Source organism: Neofelis nebulosa, chromosome 4 (genome assembly GCF_028018385.1).
Source record: "Neofelis nebulosa isolate mNeoNeb1 chromosome 4, mNeoNeb1.pri, whole genome shotgun sequence".
Taxonomy (NCBI): Eukaryota; Metazoa; Chordata; class Mammalia; order Carnivora; family Felidae; genus Neofelis; species Neofelis nebulosa.
In genome coordinates this window covers 12,433,587-12,450,227 of record NC_080785.1, presented here as the reverse complement: position 1 = coordinate 12,450,227, position 16,641 = coordinate 12,433,587, and the positions used below count along the sequence as shown (strand labels likewise).

The following is a 16,641-nucleotide window of genomic DNA, read 5'->3' as shown; positions in this document are numbered from 1 at the left end:
GTTCCCCATTTATCTGTAAGGCAAATATCCCAAGCTTGGTGAACTTCTATTTGCATAGTGAATTTACACAAGAATTTTTTGGGGAAAAAATATACAGTCCATCTATCTCAAAGACTGATCCCAGGATAAAGTCCCATGTACAAGTCTCTAAGCTCTGAAAGAAAGGATATGAAGGTAGAATTTAAAGGAAATATGACAGGGGTGCCTGACTGGCTCAGTCAGAGGAGCATGAGACTCTTGATCTTGGGGGTTGTGAATTGGGGGCCCACTTTGGGGGTAGAGATTACTTAAATAAATAATTTTTAAAAAATAAAGGAGGTATGACAGTCCTCTTTCTGTGAGATATCTGTTGCTCTCTTTTTCTAGACTTCTCATCCTTTTCCCCAATCTGTGGGGAAAGTAAGTTTATTTTGTGATGGAGTTGCAAATACCTGGTTAAGTTCATGTTAAATATGGTGACAGGCACAACCAACAAAATTTTAATGTCCAAATGATAAAGTGTAGCAAAAATGGAGAAGGGTTTTGAATTTCCAAATCACTTATAAGCAGTTTTATAACATATTTGTATTTAGAAGCTGTCAGTGATCCTTCTGAGACCAAGGGAATAGTGGTAGAGACAGATTGAGGTAAGGTGGAGACACTGGGGGCTTGGAGACTGTGTTTAAAGGAACTGGATTTAGAAAGTCATCACAAAGAACACCGAAAGAGCTGAGTGAAGTGGATGTACTGTGCTAATCATCCTGTAAGAAAAACACCAAACACGGAATGATAGAAGAAATGGAGAAAACCCAACAGAGAGATTCTGGTGTGTGGTGACTCAGATAGGGTACTTGGCAACAGAACATAAATAACTGCTCAGAGTGCCCAGAATCTGATGAGACACTGCTCAAAAGTCTGAGGAAACATCTCAGGGCAGAGCTAATGGATGTATTTGCAGCTCTGGCGGGAAACACTTTTTTTCTCATTGATTTGGGAGGAGGTGATGGCTGGGCAAAGAGTGAAAGCAATAGAGAGAATACATGAACAGGTAAAGCAACTCTTCTGAGTGTGAGGGTGAGATGTCCTAACCAGAAAAATGAATGACCCCAGAGCTGCTAAAGGGAGAATGAAATTGGGAGAGTCCACCAGGGACTGTCTACCTCTGCAAGCTTGTACTTAGTAAACAGGAGGCACCTGTAATTTATCCCACCTGTATGTAAACTCTTCCTATATTTTCCTTCTGCTGTTTTCCCTGTGAGCAGATTCTGAGTTTGTTGCACTTCCTGGGGGTTGGTAGATGGTTGGATAACCTGTAGACAAGAGAAATGGAGAATTGCAGGACATTGTTTTAGGAAAAGAAAATCGCCCTTCTGATGTCTTTCCCCTTTCTATTGTATAGGCAATAGAAAATATCCCAAGCCAATAGGGTGAAAAATCTGCCTGGAAGAGAATCTTGGATTTAGGGCTATTTGGGTATGGTTTGGTCAATCTCTGGCCTCCTTTGAGGGGAATACTTGGTAGTCAGGTGAACGTCATCGTAATGCTACCTCAGGAATTTCAGAGAGCCGGGAATGGTGGAGATAGGCGCATGAATGGGTGCAGTTTTTATGCTCTGATTCTCATGGTGCTAATTACTCTACATTCTGGAGGATTTAGAGCCTAAAGAAGTAGCTGGAAGTAATGATCTTCTCTGAGATGGAACATACCTTTCTATATTCCCCCCTTTTGAAATAATAGTCTCGCCCAATGACCACTCTTCCATCTGTGCATCTGTGTGTGTACACACACACACACACACACACACACTCACACACACACACACACGATACTAACTTCCCCTTTGGACCCTAAATCTTTCACCTACAATGGTTGGTTTGACCCCAAGTAACACAGCAGCATCACCATCTCAAAACTGATTTAGGTTCCATATTAGCCCCCGATCAAATTCACAAACCTCACAGTGGCAGAAGCTCTGTTATATCTGCCTCTTTAACACTCCCTGATTCAACAACATCCCTCACCCATGCTCCCATTCCACACACCAGCAGAATCTTTCTTGTTACTCAAGCAAATTAGTTACCCTTTGTATCATGACAGCCTCTCTCTCTTTGGACCTGCTACTTAGTCATTTGCTCCCCCCAGGAATGGTGCACCCCGTCTTCCCACACCTCACATCCGACCACACATAAAACAACTCACCAGTCTCTCTCCATTATCATAAAATCCTAACTGCTAATATCATTTCATTTTGATCTTCCATTTAGCATTTAGGACTTAGATTCCACATGAATCAAGCCCACTTTATTTTTTTTAAGGAGTTCATTTTTTTTTCAGTGTTTCAGAAACTATTTATTAGATTATCTTGATTGCACGATGTGATCCGATAAGTTTGTTTTATCATCCACTTGGATTTCCTTTTTGCATTAGCTTCCATGACAGTAATTCTCAACTGATGTAACAATTATTGTTAAGACATTAGGACTATTGAAGTTTGATGTTAAAATAGAATCAAATTATGAAGGCAAATAGGCAAGACTTCTAATTCCCTTTCATTGTAAAGAACTTGATGTGTTTTGAAGATAAAAAGCTTAACCATCCAAATTGATCTACATACAAATTTTCCTCTTCTTTCCTCTGTTTCTCTCCCACCATTTGAAATATTATCTTTGCTGAGGCCTACACATCATTCTTGCCTGATATAATTCTTGATAGGAATACAGACCACTCTCATAGTCTCCATGAATACAAAAGTTAGGCAACTTAGGATCTGTACAAACCAAGTACTGATTATGAACTCTGAGGGCCGAAATGGTCTGAAATATGGAACTTTGTACTATTAGGTATTTATCCAAAGGATACAAAAATGCTGATTCAAAGGAGCACATGCACCCCAATGTTTATAGCAGCACTATCAACAATAGCCAAATGATGGAAAAAGCCCAAATGTCCATTGGCTGATGAATGGATAAAGAAGATGTGGTATATTTATATGATGGAATACTACTCGGTATGAAAAAGAATAAAATCTTGCCATTTGCAACAACATGGATGGAACTAGAGTGTATTACGCTAAGTGAAATAAGTCAGAGAAAGACAGATATAATATGATTTCACTCATGTGGAATTTGAGAAACACAACACATGAACATAGGGGAAAGGAAGGAAAAATAAAATAAAAACAGAGATGGAGGCAAACCACAGGAGTTCTTTTTTTGTTTGTTTATTTAATTTATTTATTTTGAGAAAGAGAGAGACAGAGATCATGTGCGAGCAGGGGAGGGGCAGAGAGAAAAGGAAGAGAGAGAGAATCCCAAGCAGGTGCCACTCTCTCAGCATAGAGCCCAACACAGGGCTCAATCCCATGAACTGTGAGGTCATGACCTGAGCCAAAGTCAAGAGTTGGATGCTTAATCGACTGAGTCACCCAGGTGCCCAAGTCAAACTCACTTTAATATAGACTGGGAAGAAAAAAGAAAATATAATTAGAAGGAAATTATAAATCGATGAGAATTAACAAAGGAGTTGGTATGCTGTTGTTCTTAGATATCCAACATTACCCTGTAATGAGAATAAAGTGCTCATTAAACATTTACTCATCCCAAGCAATCCATAGAACCTCCTAAAGAGGCAGGCCTCGGCAGCTCTGCACTCTGCTCTCAGGGATCGGCCCCTGGTACCATTTCTAAAGGAGTGAAGCATCATTATCACCATATATTACAGCCTTGCAGCAAAATTGCTGTAGCACCCTTTCCCAAAAGGGTGCTAAACACTTACCACAGCAAAATTCTGTGTGTCTGACTGTAGCTTCCTAGCAAATAATTGAACATTATGTAGGAAATACACTTAGAAATAAATGGGAAGTTCAGGAATTGAAGGCAATAGCAGCTTTAGTTCAGGATATTTAGGTTCAAACCATACATAAAAGTACAAGCTATGGATAAGAAGACCATGATTGTGAGCAAAATTCACAAATGTCTTATAAATATAAAGGGCCCGTTGATACTCTACCTCCCTAACACATCCACCCTCCTCATGTAGGAGTGGAAATAAAAAATTATCTGACAGTTACCTTTCCAGCCACCTATTTTCTCCTTGCACAGAGGAGCTATGTGTGAACCATTGCCTCCCACCTCCCTACCTCCTCTCTCACCACTTATAGAATTTAGGCATTTTTTGTCACACTCACATGTGAGTCTTTTACCCCAAGCTTCTGAGTTCTGATAGCACTTCTCTTCTCTATCCCCTTTCTATTTGTCTAAAACCACCGAAGTCAAGACCAAGATGTCTACGACTGATGGTAGTTAACATGTTAACAAGAAAAAAGAAAATTTCTTTTAGAAATAACTTGTGCTTTTTCTGATTACCAGAAGATAGAAGTAAATATGATGTTATACATCTTCCCAAAGAAAATGACAGTTACCGTTTTGGAAAATCATTGGTTTTAAAAAAAAATTTTTTTTTAATGTTTATTTATTTTTGAGACAGAGAGAGAGAGAGACACACAGCATGAGCAGGGGAGGGTTAGAGAGAGGGAGACACAGAATCTGAAGCAGACTCCAGGCTCTGAGATGTCAGCACAGATCCCGACAAGGGGCTTGAACCCACAGACTGTGAGATCATGACCTGAGCCAAAGTTCGATGTTTAATCGACTGAGACACCCAGGTGCCTGCCCCAGGTGTTGATTCCAATTAGAAATGACAAAGAACCTGAGGACTTATCCCCTAGCCCCTTGGACATGTGCAGAAGATGCCTGCAGAGAACCAGGAAATTTCCCATCTCTGCCCTCATTCTCTATTTATTAATCTACTCTTTTCAAAGCATCAGCTTTCAACATGGAAAACTTTTTTCCTAGATTCAATGATTATTCTTCAGTTTTGTTTAATTACAAATGTCATATTAAAAATAGGGGCGCCTGGGTGGCTCAGTCAGTTAAGCATCCAATTTCAGCTCATGTCATGATCTCACGTTTTGTGAGTTCAAGCCCCGCATCGGGCTCTGCACTGACAACTCAGAGCGTAGTGCCTGCTTCAGATTCTGTGTTTCCCTCTCTTTCTGCTCCTCCCCCACTCATGCTCTGTCTCTCTGTCTCTCAAAAATAAATAACCATTAAAAAAAAACTTTTAAATAGAATATGCTTTCAGTTCAGTTCTAGGTTCACTTAGCAGCTGAGACAGTATGGGGAACTTCACCCCATTCTTCTCTAGGGAGGTGTGGTCTAAATTTTAAAAACACAATTTGTGCTGCCTGTTTATTATTGCTCATCCTTTGATAATTTATTATACATTCCTTTGCCATTTTAACTAGCCAGAGCAAAAACCATTTAAGGTTGGACTTAGGTAAGCAACTCAGAAGATTATAGTGTAAAGAAGTGAAACTGAGGGGCGCCTGGATAGCTCAGTCAGTTAAGCTGTCAACTCTTTATTTCAGCTCAGGTCATGATCTCATGGTTCATGAGTTTGAGCCCCACATTGGGCTCTGTGCTCACAGCACGGAACCTGCTTCAGATCCTCTGTCTCCCTCTTTCTTCTCCTCCCCCCTCCCAAAATAAATAAACGTTAAAAAAAAGAACTGAAATCGAAACTACCACAGCCCCTACAGTTCACAGATTATATTCCTCATCAACTCCCTCATCATTCTTGCTTGCAGTATCTAAATAAATGTATGCTTCTGTAGGGGCCACACCCTCAAGCTTCAGCCTTCCTCATAAACCCCTCTGTCCTTCTGCCCCACAGGTACCTGTTTAGAATAATAAATTGGGGGTTCAAAAAAAAAAAAAGGTAGAAGAGGACAGGATCCGAATGGCCAGCTAACTGGCAGCAGGATTAGAATGGTAAATTATACAGACTTGAATCTATAAGTTGAATATCCACCTTTCTGAATACTTAATGACAACAGAGGAAGCAAGTCATTGGAGGGGAGTTTAGGTAGAAGCAAACAGAGTTGCGATCAAGAGAGGCCAAGATGTTTAATGGATTATCGACGCAGACATAGAAGTTACCTGGAATGACGGACAACATAAGCGAGGGTGAAAGAGATAATTCTCAGCTGGACGCCAAAGTCTTCAATGAGTGAAGGGGATTTTTCAGGAGAGCGATCAGTTACAAGGAAAAGGAGTAGTAGAGCAGGAGATAATCAGTGATATCAGCCCCAAAATAGCAGAGATAACTGAGGTCTAAAAGACTTCATTCAGACATCATCTTTTCCAAAAAGCCTACCTGGACTCTTCTCCCATCAATTGTTATTAGGTGAATACTGGAGTATTTCTATGGCACTCTGCAAATTTCTATGGTATCACATACTAAGTGTATCTATTAGTTTACGTGTCTTTTAGACTATGAGCTTTCCTGGTGCCTGATGGCACAGAAGGGGCCAACTATAAATTTGTTAAACTGAACTCTTCTGTAATATTCAACTGCCTCCATCCAGGGTGATTTATTTGGATTATTTTCTCATCATCCTAGACTATTCCAAATGTTCAAACAAAGCAGAATTAATAGAGATGTTGGATTTAGCATTATAGGCTGCTTATCACTGTATATGTTAAAAAGAAAGCATGAATGTTGAAGTCGGATAGTCTTAAGCGAGTTCAAATTCTGACTTTACAATTTATTACTTTGAACTTCTACTCCTTATTTTGTACAATTGAAGGCAATAAATATTCACAAAGACGTTGTATAAGTTAAAAGTAATATGCACTGGGGTGCCTGGGTGGCTCAGTCAGTTAAGCATCTGACTCTTGGTTTCAGCTTAGGTCATTATCTCGCAGTTCATTGGTTCAAGCCCCGTGTCGAATCCCATGGGATTCTCTCTCTCCCTCTGTCTCTGCCTCTCACCTGCATGCTTTCTCTCTCTCTTTCTCAAAATAAAATAAACATTAAAAAAGTGATATGCACTGTAATATGTATACAATTGCCTAAGAAGATGCATATTAGAATTCTCTGTCTCTCTGTCTCTCTCACACACACACCTTCTTTCTCTCTCACATACATACACATGCACACACTCTTCTCCCACCCTTGAATTTGGGCATGATAATATGACTAGCTTTGGCCAGTCACATATGAATAGAAATGTCATGAGTCAATTGTAGCAGAAGCATTTGAGAGACTCCATGTCTGCTCTTCTCCACATTGACTACGGAGGCATGTAACTGGATGGAGACGCACATTAAAGGTGCCTAAAATGTTGAGCCACGGCCAGAGAGAAGATAGCTGCCCTGGGCTTACAGTGAACTTTACACAGGTGAGAAACTTTTGGTATGTTTGCCCACTTGCATTTTTATGATGTTTGTTATTACAGCATCACCTAGATTATATATCTCACGTATCTTCATACTTAGCCTTCTCAGAAAGAAGATATACCTTTCTAAGCAGATAATTCTGTGTTACTACTTCAGGACAAATACCAGAGGACAGCTATCAGAAGCATCTGCTGTTGATGGACATGGTGTTAACTGTATCTCTAAATATACTCTTATTTTTTCAAACCCTCCAGAGATGCTAATAGAAACAGGAAAAAAAAAAACCAGATATGAGACACACAGCTAAGGCAGTGTTGAGAGGAAAATTTTTATAACATTAAAAATGAATATGTTAGGTAAGAGGAAAAGTCTTAAATTGAAAATCTAAGCTCCCAATTCAAGAACACAGAAAAGAAAAAAAGTGAAATAAACTGAAAGCAAAAGAAGGAAGAAAATAATAACCTAAGAACAGAAATTGATAAAATTGAAAGCAGAAAAACAACAGGAAAAAAAACCAATGAAACAAAGGTCTAGTTCTTTGAAAAACATCAGTAAAACTGGCAGACTTCTAACAATACAGATAAGAGAGAGAAAAAGAGAACATATAAACTACCAACATTAGGAATGAAAGAAGAGATATTACTATAGACACTGAACACATAAAAGGATAATAAGAAAGTACTAGGAACAACTCTGCACGCATAAATTTGACAGCTTATACAAAAGAAACCACTTCCTCAAAAGACACAAACTAGCACAAGCCATCCCATACAAAAAGGTAATTTGAATACCCCATTACTATCAAGAAAGGTAAAGTCATAATTTTAAAACTCTCTAAAAAGAAATCTTTAGGCCAAGATACTTTAACTGGATAATTCTACCAAATATTTAGAGAAGAATTAATGTCAGTTCTACATAACCTCTTCCTTTCTATCTGGAAAGGGAATTTGTCTTAATGCATTCTATGAAGCTAATATTACCCTAATACCACAACCAGATAAAGATAATGCAAAAAAGGAAACTACAAACAAATATGTCTTTGAATATACACACAGAAATCCTTAACAAATATTAACAAACAATTCAGCAATATGTAAAAAGAATTATCACCATAACCAAGTGAGGATTATTCCAGTGATACCAAGCAGATTCAGTATTCAAAAATCAATGTAACCCATCACAAGCAAAAGATGAAAAATCACATTGTCATACCAAACAGTGTAGAAAAAAACATCTGACCAATTCAACATTCATTTATAATTTTAAAAAAACTCTCAGAAAAATAGAAATAGAATAAAACTACCCCAACTTGATAAAGAGAAGCCACAGAAAAATCCTACAGCTAACATTATATTTACTGGTGAAAGTCTGAATGCTTTGTCCCTAAAGTTGGGAACAAGGCAAGGATGTCTGCTCTCATCATCACTTATTCAACATTAGAAGTTATAAACCAATATAAAAAGGCAATAAAAGTCATGTATATCAGGAAGGAATCAATGAAATTGTGCATGTATAATTTCTTTAAAAAGTAAAATATATAGGTATAAACCTAACAAGATATTTACAGGACTTGTATGCTGAAAACTACACAACACTGATGAAAATAATCAAAAAGATCTAAACAAACAGAAAGACATGCCGTATTCGTGGTGGAAAATCTCAACACAGCAAAGATGTCAAATTTCCAGCAACTCTTTTCTCTTTTTATAGACATCAACAATATTATTCTAAAATTTACATGGGAAAGCAAAGGAATTAGAATAGCTCAAACAATTTTGGATGGACCTACCCAATTTCAGCTCAAACAATGGATCTACCCAATTTCAAGACTTATTAGATACTATAGAAATCAACACTACGTAGTATTAAAAAAAAAAAAGCCTATGTGATATTGGCATTGTGGTAGACACACAGATCAGTAAAACAGAACCCAGAACCCAGAAATAAATCCATGCAAATATGCCCACCTGATGTTTTACAAAGATACAAAGTGATTTCATGAAGAAAAGAGAGCTTTTTCAAGTATCTGGTGTTGGAGCAAGCAATTGGACAGCCACAAACAAACAAACACAAGTAACCATGACTTAAGTCTCACACCTTATACAAAAATTCATTCAAAATGGTTCATAGACTTAAATGTAAAACATGAAACTATAAAATATATTTTTAAAAAGCGGAGGAGATAATCTTTAAGAGCTAGGGCTAGGCAAAAAGAACCCTTAAACTTGACACTAAATCAAAATCCATAAAAGGAAAAGTTGATAAGCTGATAAATTGGATTTGACCAAAATGTAAAATTTTTACTTTGTAAGACTCTATTAAGAGGATGAAAAGTCAAGATAGGGACAAAGAGAAAATATTTGCAAACTACATATCCGAAAAGGCTATTCTCCAGAATATATAAAGTACTAGCAAATCTCAACATTAAAACCATAAACAGTCCTGTTAGAAAATAGGCAAAAGGCATAAAGAGGCGTTCAATCAAAAAAGGATATAAAGATGGCAAAAAAAAAAAAAGCACATGAAAAGATTTTCAACAAAATTAGCTATTGGAAAAATAGAACCACAATGGGATATAAAATCTCATAGATTTACCTATCAGAATGTCTAAAGTTAAAATAGTAACAACACTAAATACCGGTGAAGATGTGGAGAAAATGCATCACTCATACATTGCTGGTGGGAAGGTAAAATGATGAAGCCACTCGGAAAACAGTTTAGCAGTTTCTTTAAAAAGGAAACATGCAACTACCATGGGGCTCAGCAGTTACACTCCTAGGTATTATCCTAGCGAAATGAAGAGATGTTCACACAAAGGCCTGTACACAAATGTTTACAGTAACTGTATTTAAAGTAGCTAAAAATTGGAAACCCAGATGTCTTTCAGAGTCAACTGTTAAACAAATGGTAATCTATCAACACTGTGGAAGACTACTCAGTAATTTAAAAAAAAAATCTACCAATACACACAACATGCATGAATCTCCAGAGAATTATGTCGAACGCAAAAAAAAAAAAAAAAAAAAAGCTAATCCCCAAATCCCCAAAGGTTATATGCTACATGATTCTTCCACTTTTATAACGTTTTTGAAATGATAAAAAACTACAGAAATGGAGAACAGATTAGGGTTTGCCAGGGGTTTAAGGAAGGGGTGGAGGAGGATGGAAGTAGGTATGACGAAGCAAAAGCAACATGAGGGATCTTGTGGGGATAGAAATGTTCTGTATCTTAACTGTCTAAGTCAATATCCTGGTTGAACTTTAATGTGAACATCAATTTGAATTTCATACAATGCCCATGGAATTCCAGATATAGTCATAAGAAACCCATAATTGGCTAGGTAGATATGCAAAATATAGTTCCATCTTGACTTCAGGTGCCATGTGTTTACACAACTGCTAATGGAAATGTTCCCTATCCTAACTATGAATGTCAATATTCTAGTTGTGATATGTACTAGTTTCTTTAAGATGTTACCATTGGAGGAAACTGGGTTAACGGTACATGGAATCTTTCTGCACTATTTTATACAAATTCACGTAAATCTACTGCTATCTCAAAATAAAAATTTTTTTAAGAAAAAATAAAAGCATCTGCATACAAATCATCATTATGTGTTTTCCAAGAACACATGCAGAAAATAGACACTGAGGAGGTCAGAGGGACTGCTTGCTGGTAGGGAAGGTGAGGAGAATGGGAGTGAGCAATGGGAATAAAGGACATATTTTGCTAATACCAGAAAAAGCTTAAATTTTTTGTAATGCTCTCGGTTCACATTTGTCTGACCAGCCAGTGATGGATTGTAGCACAGAGTCCATTACTCCTTATTGAATGCATCCAAAGTCATAGATCAGGGGTCGCACACAAAAAATCCTTCTATAATATGAGGTTTATAGGATGTCCATGGAGCTCCATATATAGCCACAGGCCTCATGTAATTGGCTCAGGAAGGTAGGCAAAATATGGTTCCCTTTTGATTGCAGGTGTTAAGTATTTACACAACAGCAGATGAAATTCAAATCAAGGCATCACTATAACAACAGTTAAGTTTGCATTTCAAAATCCTATCTTGGGGGCAGCTAGGCTAAATGGCTCATTGTAATTATTTGGATAATTCATTTGTACAGGCATAGTACCATTAAATAACAAAATAGGTTCAGTTTATAAACTAATCTTATTCTTATGTCTTAGTTCTTAAATTTTCTGTGAAGGCTTGATGTTTAAAGACCGAAGGGGAGAATTTCCTGCTAAGGGTTTTTAGTAGATATTTTATTTTATTTTATTTTATTTTATTTTATTTTATTTATTAGATATTTTACATAAGAATTTACTGGACAAATTCCTTGGAAGTTTACAATCTAGAATTCTAGAAAGATTTTTATGTATACTAACCCTTTTCTGAGTGTATGAGGAAGCAGAAAGTTCCACAAACTCAGGCCCATCTGATCTTTAAGAGTGTATTCAATTAATTCAAGCTTCTATTCACAACTGCTATGTGTCAAAAACTGCATTAGACACTGATGAAAAATGTAAGTCACATACAACCTCTAGCCTCAAAGAGCTCAAAATCTAGTAGAGGAGACAAGGAAGTAGAAAATGATAACTCAGCATGGAAAGGAATAAATAAAGGTATGAGCAAAATCTCATTTAAGGGAGCAGAGTATGCATTGTAGCGTGTTCTTGGAGGCCAAGTAGGAATGACATCCAAACTGTTCTTGAGAAAGGATTAGGTGTTTGAGTGACAGAGAGAAAAAGGAAGTGCATTCAAGACAGGTATACGCCAGGCTTGAAGACTTAAGAGGAAACCGCATCCTTCTCACTTAAAATTCTAAATCAGAGTTCTACTTACGGTTCTCCCAGATTGCACTGTAACTGTCTCAGCAAGCTAAGGAGTCAAAGCATCCGTGGGGACTGGCCATCCTCCCCCTGCTTGTGTCCCCTGTGTCGTCCTTCTGTTTCTCCAGCTGCTCTTTCATTCTCTTCCTTCTCCTGACCAACGTCCTCCAAGTCTGCCCTACCTGACAAATCTGTGACCATAATGATCCCACGCCCCAACGTACCCTGAACTTTCAGGTCAGGCATCCACCACAGCTTTTGTGTCCCCCTTCAAGTCCCTGAGAGAGAATATCTAATCAGCCTAGCTGATTAGTTTTTAGACATGTCTACTGAACATTGTAAAAGTGTCACATGGTGTGCAGTTAACCCCGCATCTCACATGGACAAAGGAAACAGTCTCCCTTGTGATTCCTCTTTCAATGTCAGGTGCCTGGTTGAATATTCTGGTTTCATGTTTCTGAACTGAAGGGTTCCAGAATTTAGGTATTCTGCAACCTTGGCTGCATATTACAACCACTTCTAAGACATATTTTAAAATTCTGATGCCAAGAACCCGTCCCCAGAAATTCCAATATAATTGATTGGGTGAGGCTTCCCAGGTGATTTTATTGTGCACACACATCAAAAACCATGCAGACTTCTCCCAGGATCGTGTCTGGGGAGTGGTTAATATTCTGCCATCTTCATAAATGGGAGAGAAAGCGAGCCTTGCAGAGGTACCCATTCTACTCCCAGTTTGCTCAGCAGCTGGAGATTGGAAGACAGTCTGCAACAATGTTCAAGGCCTGAGCAGGAAAGCTTCCTTCTAGGACTCAATGATACCATCTCTGCTTCTTTCCTGAAGGCATAATGGCTGCCCTCAGACCTCTGGTGAAGCCCAAGATCATTAAAAAGAGGACAAAGAAGTTCATCTGGCACCAGTCAGACCAGTATGTCAAAATTAAGTGCAACTGGCAGAAACACAGAAGCATTGATGATAGGATGCGCAGAAGATTCAAGGGCCAGATCCTAATGCCCAACATGGGTTATGGGAGCAACAAGAAAACAAAGCACATGCTGCCCAGTGGCTCTCAGAAGTTTCTAGTCCACAAGTCAAGGAGCTTGAGGTGCTGCTGATGTGCAACGAATCTTACCGTGAAGAGATTGCTTACAATGTCTCCTCCAAGAACCGTAAAGCCATAGTGGAACGAGAAGCTCAGCTGGCTATCAGAGTCACGAATCCCAATGCCAGGCTGCACAGCAAAGAAAATGAATAGGCAGACAACTTATGGGCACATCACATTTGTTTTAGTAAAACCATAAAACTACAAAAAACAAACAAACAAAAAACCATGAAGACTTGCTCTTAGTGCACTGTTGGGAGAATTGATGAGTGGCTTCCTGAGCCTATGACTAATGGCATCCTTCCAGCTTTTGTCATCAGCATCAGCTACTTGCACAGATGCTCTCTGACAACACTCAGCTAATCCTCCATATTTTAGGCCTATATTGCCAAAAACAGACGGTATTGGCTCAAAGGAAGGAAGTAGCTTATTCCCACATACCTATATCTCTCCCTTCAGAATTGTAGAATTCCAGAATGAGAATGTACATAATAGGGAATGAGCTCATGGAGAAAGTAAGACGGTGTATAATAAGCTACATTCTCACTGGAATCCCTGGATTCTATGAACGGGTGGTGACATTGGTATATCGTGTATGCAGTGATCCTGATGCAGCTGACTTTAACAAATAGTACCCTTCTTCTACAACACCGCACCTCCAAGTGTATTCCCCTTTTTTTTTGTTCAGAGTCAGTTCCTCCAATGTTCAGTGAGGGGACATCTCCTATCTCGCTTTGTCCCAGCCCCTAAAATGGTCATAACATTAAAGATACAGGTAGTTAAAAAACAAAAACAAAAAACAGATACAGGTAGTCATTTCTCCATCTAAATCATCTGCCTGTTTGGAATATACTATAAGGGTATGTTTCTTGGGGTACATCCCTCAGCAGTTTAGAAAAACAGTTCCTTCTTCAATAGCTGGTGCAGTGACTCAGTCCTGCTCGGCCTATTCCTTGACCAGCAGTCACAAGGTTAATTTTCTGTCCCAAAGATTCATGTCTCCTGAATCATCCAAAAACAACACTGCAGAATGAGCCCAATGTCATAAGTGATGTAGCCCAAGGCTTTCTGGCCTATGTCAGCAGTTAGATATTTACCCCGGGCTTGGACTTCCAAGGTTATAATAGGAAAATAAGGCAAAGCAGTGTACACACAGTTCTGGGAATGTACGTGTTTGGCACCCATATACTGGAGCTCACAGACCCACAGAAAGATACTGACTTATATTGGAAATACCAACACAGAGACACATGTGCAAAGTAATTCCAGACAGACCGTGGTCACCAGCGCTTGGCTAACATGTGAGGTCACACGCACATGTAACTTGCACATCATTCCCCTTCTGATACCTATGACTCATTATCAATACCTGCAGATATTTACATCCAAGGAGAATATGGTGAGCAGCTAAAATTACCTACTTCCCCTCCTTTCTCATCTCCTTAGATATCACCCTATACCTCCAGGGATATGATGCCTTTGCCAGTGGAAAAGGAAGTGTACTTCCTTAAGGAGATGAGCTAGCCAATCTCACTGCTCTTCTCCATACCAAGTGGAAGAGGGGGAGCCCAAATGTAAATCCACACAGTGAAGGCAGGAAGCAAGGCTTAGACATTTTGATGACGAGAATTTTTTCTCAAATTCTCATCCCTGCCACTACAGAAACAGCGGTCACTATGGAGGGCTGAGAACACTAGTTCAACACACCTTTCTCCCTTTCACCCTTCTCTTCATATTGCTCTGTTTGCCAAAGGTCATTTCATCCAACCCACTGCTTCTGAGAACTGGCGACTGCTACAATAATTACAGGCAAGCTGCCCTATCCTCTCCTTTCACCCCTCTCCAAGGTCTCCCAGAGATCAAGGAAGTTTACCTGAGCAGGCATCAGTCACATGTCTATGCCTGCAGGCTAGAGGCTAGAGCTGGGACACAGCCAAAGTAATTCCAGGAATTGGACTTGGACAATATCCTAAGATAACCTCTCTTTTTCTCCAGAGCCTGGGTGAATTGTGTAGTTTGGGACAGGCTGCCTGAAGTTAGGACTCACTCTGTGTCTCCTACTTTCCACCTTCTACAACTGGTTGCCTACAGTTTACCTGAGGTCCAGGCTGGAGTGGAGAGAATCAGTTCTCAGAATTCAGCACGACTCTTCACAGGTGGCCCGACCAGTGCTGAGTGTAAGAAATTATGATTCAGGTCTCAAATTGTGATGATTCAGGTCTCAAAGTTTTCAATGTTAGAGCTCCTTTTGTTCTCTCATATTTTCCAATCATAGTCATCTATTTCATAAAGAATTTTGAGTTCTACTTTGTGCCAGAAACTGGAGATAGAAAGGAGAATATAGCACAGAACTTGACCTCCAGGATCTCAAAGTATAATGTAATGTGCATCTCTGAGCTCGTATTCTAATAAGTGGAGTGAGGTGGGTGGGGAATGGGCTAAATGGGCGATGGGTATTAAGGAGGGGACTTGTGTTGAACACTGTGAGTTGTATGTTAAGTGATGAATCACTAAATTCTACTCCTGAAACAATATTACACTATATGTTAACTAACTAGAATTTAAATGAAAATTTGAAGAAAAAAAAAGAGGAGAAGCGTCTTATAACAAGGCGATCCCTCTCTTTTTGCTATGGTGTATTTATTGTTGTTTGTTTTTGTTTCACTGATTTATTTCACAGAGAGAAGAAAGCAAAAAAGTGGGTCAATTTTGCCATCTTGAGCTGAAAGTCTCCAATAGCAAAGATTCTAATGGAGATTTAAAGGACAGTATCTCAAAGAAAGAGAGCAATCTGGAGTGGATTACTTTAGTATTTGCTTGGCCCTGTTCCCAGTGTAATAGAGTCCCCTTAAATTATCCCAAGACCTGAAGGACATGCTAATCTAGAAGCTGATGATCTGGAAGAAGAGGAATATGCGTAGTCACCATCCTGACTTGTCAAGAACTGAGAGGTTTCCAAGCTTAAAAGATTTTCAGTGCTAAAATGGAAAGTTCTAGGCAAACCAGGGTACGTTGGTCTCACCCAAAGTGGTGGGATGAAGAAAGTGGGCAGAAATGCCATAGGTCTCATCTTGATTATTTCCTTAAGTTCTCTGAAAATGTGTCCAGGGCTGGGAAGCAGAAATTTATAGGTAAAGTGAGTACAAGCCAGATGGACGAAGCTCCTAGTTTGTTGGGGGGGAGGGGGGGGAGCAGTGCAGGATGCAGAGGGAGGAGGACGGTATCAGCAACCATTTGCCAATAGAACCAGAGCTCCAAGACTTAACCAGGGAAAGTATCTGGCGTCCAATCTTTGCAGATACCACAAAGCAGAAGAGAGGATTAAGAGTGAGAGGGCAGGACTTGGATAAGGACAGTGCCAGGCTGGCAAAAGAGAAGTCAGCAACCATTGTTTCATGTGAGTGAAGTGGTTGATATGGCAAGCAAGTGAAGACAGGTCGATTAAATTGACCTCTGATACAAGGACATTATTTAGGCTATA

General features: G+C 39.1%; 1 long non-coding RNA gene, 1 other non-coding gene and 1 pseudogene across 2 annotated transcripts in view; 2 read left to right on the top strand and 1 right to left on the bottom strand.

Moving 5' to 3' along the window:
• LOC131508828 (uncharacterized) overlaps positions 1 to 16,641 on the bottom strand; it is a 69,843-nt gene that overhangs the window by 10,723 nt on the left and 42,479 nt on the right. Inside the window, exon 2 of the long non-coding RNA XR_009260164.1 lies at positions 1,190 to 1,289. This is a non-coding gene — a long non-coding RNA (uncharacterized LOC131508828). The remainder of the gene's footprint in view (positions 1 to 1,189; positions 1,290 to 16,641) is intronic.
• LOC131511244 (small nucleolar RNA SNORA7) lies at positions 12,695 to 12,834 on the top strand. Its single transcript, XR_009261439.1, has one exon. It is a non-coding gene; the product is annotated as a small nucleolar RNA SNORA7 (small nucleolar RNA).
• LOC131508824 (large ribosomal subunit protein eL32-like) lies at positions 12,907 to 13,313 on the top strand (annotated as a pseudogene).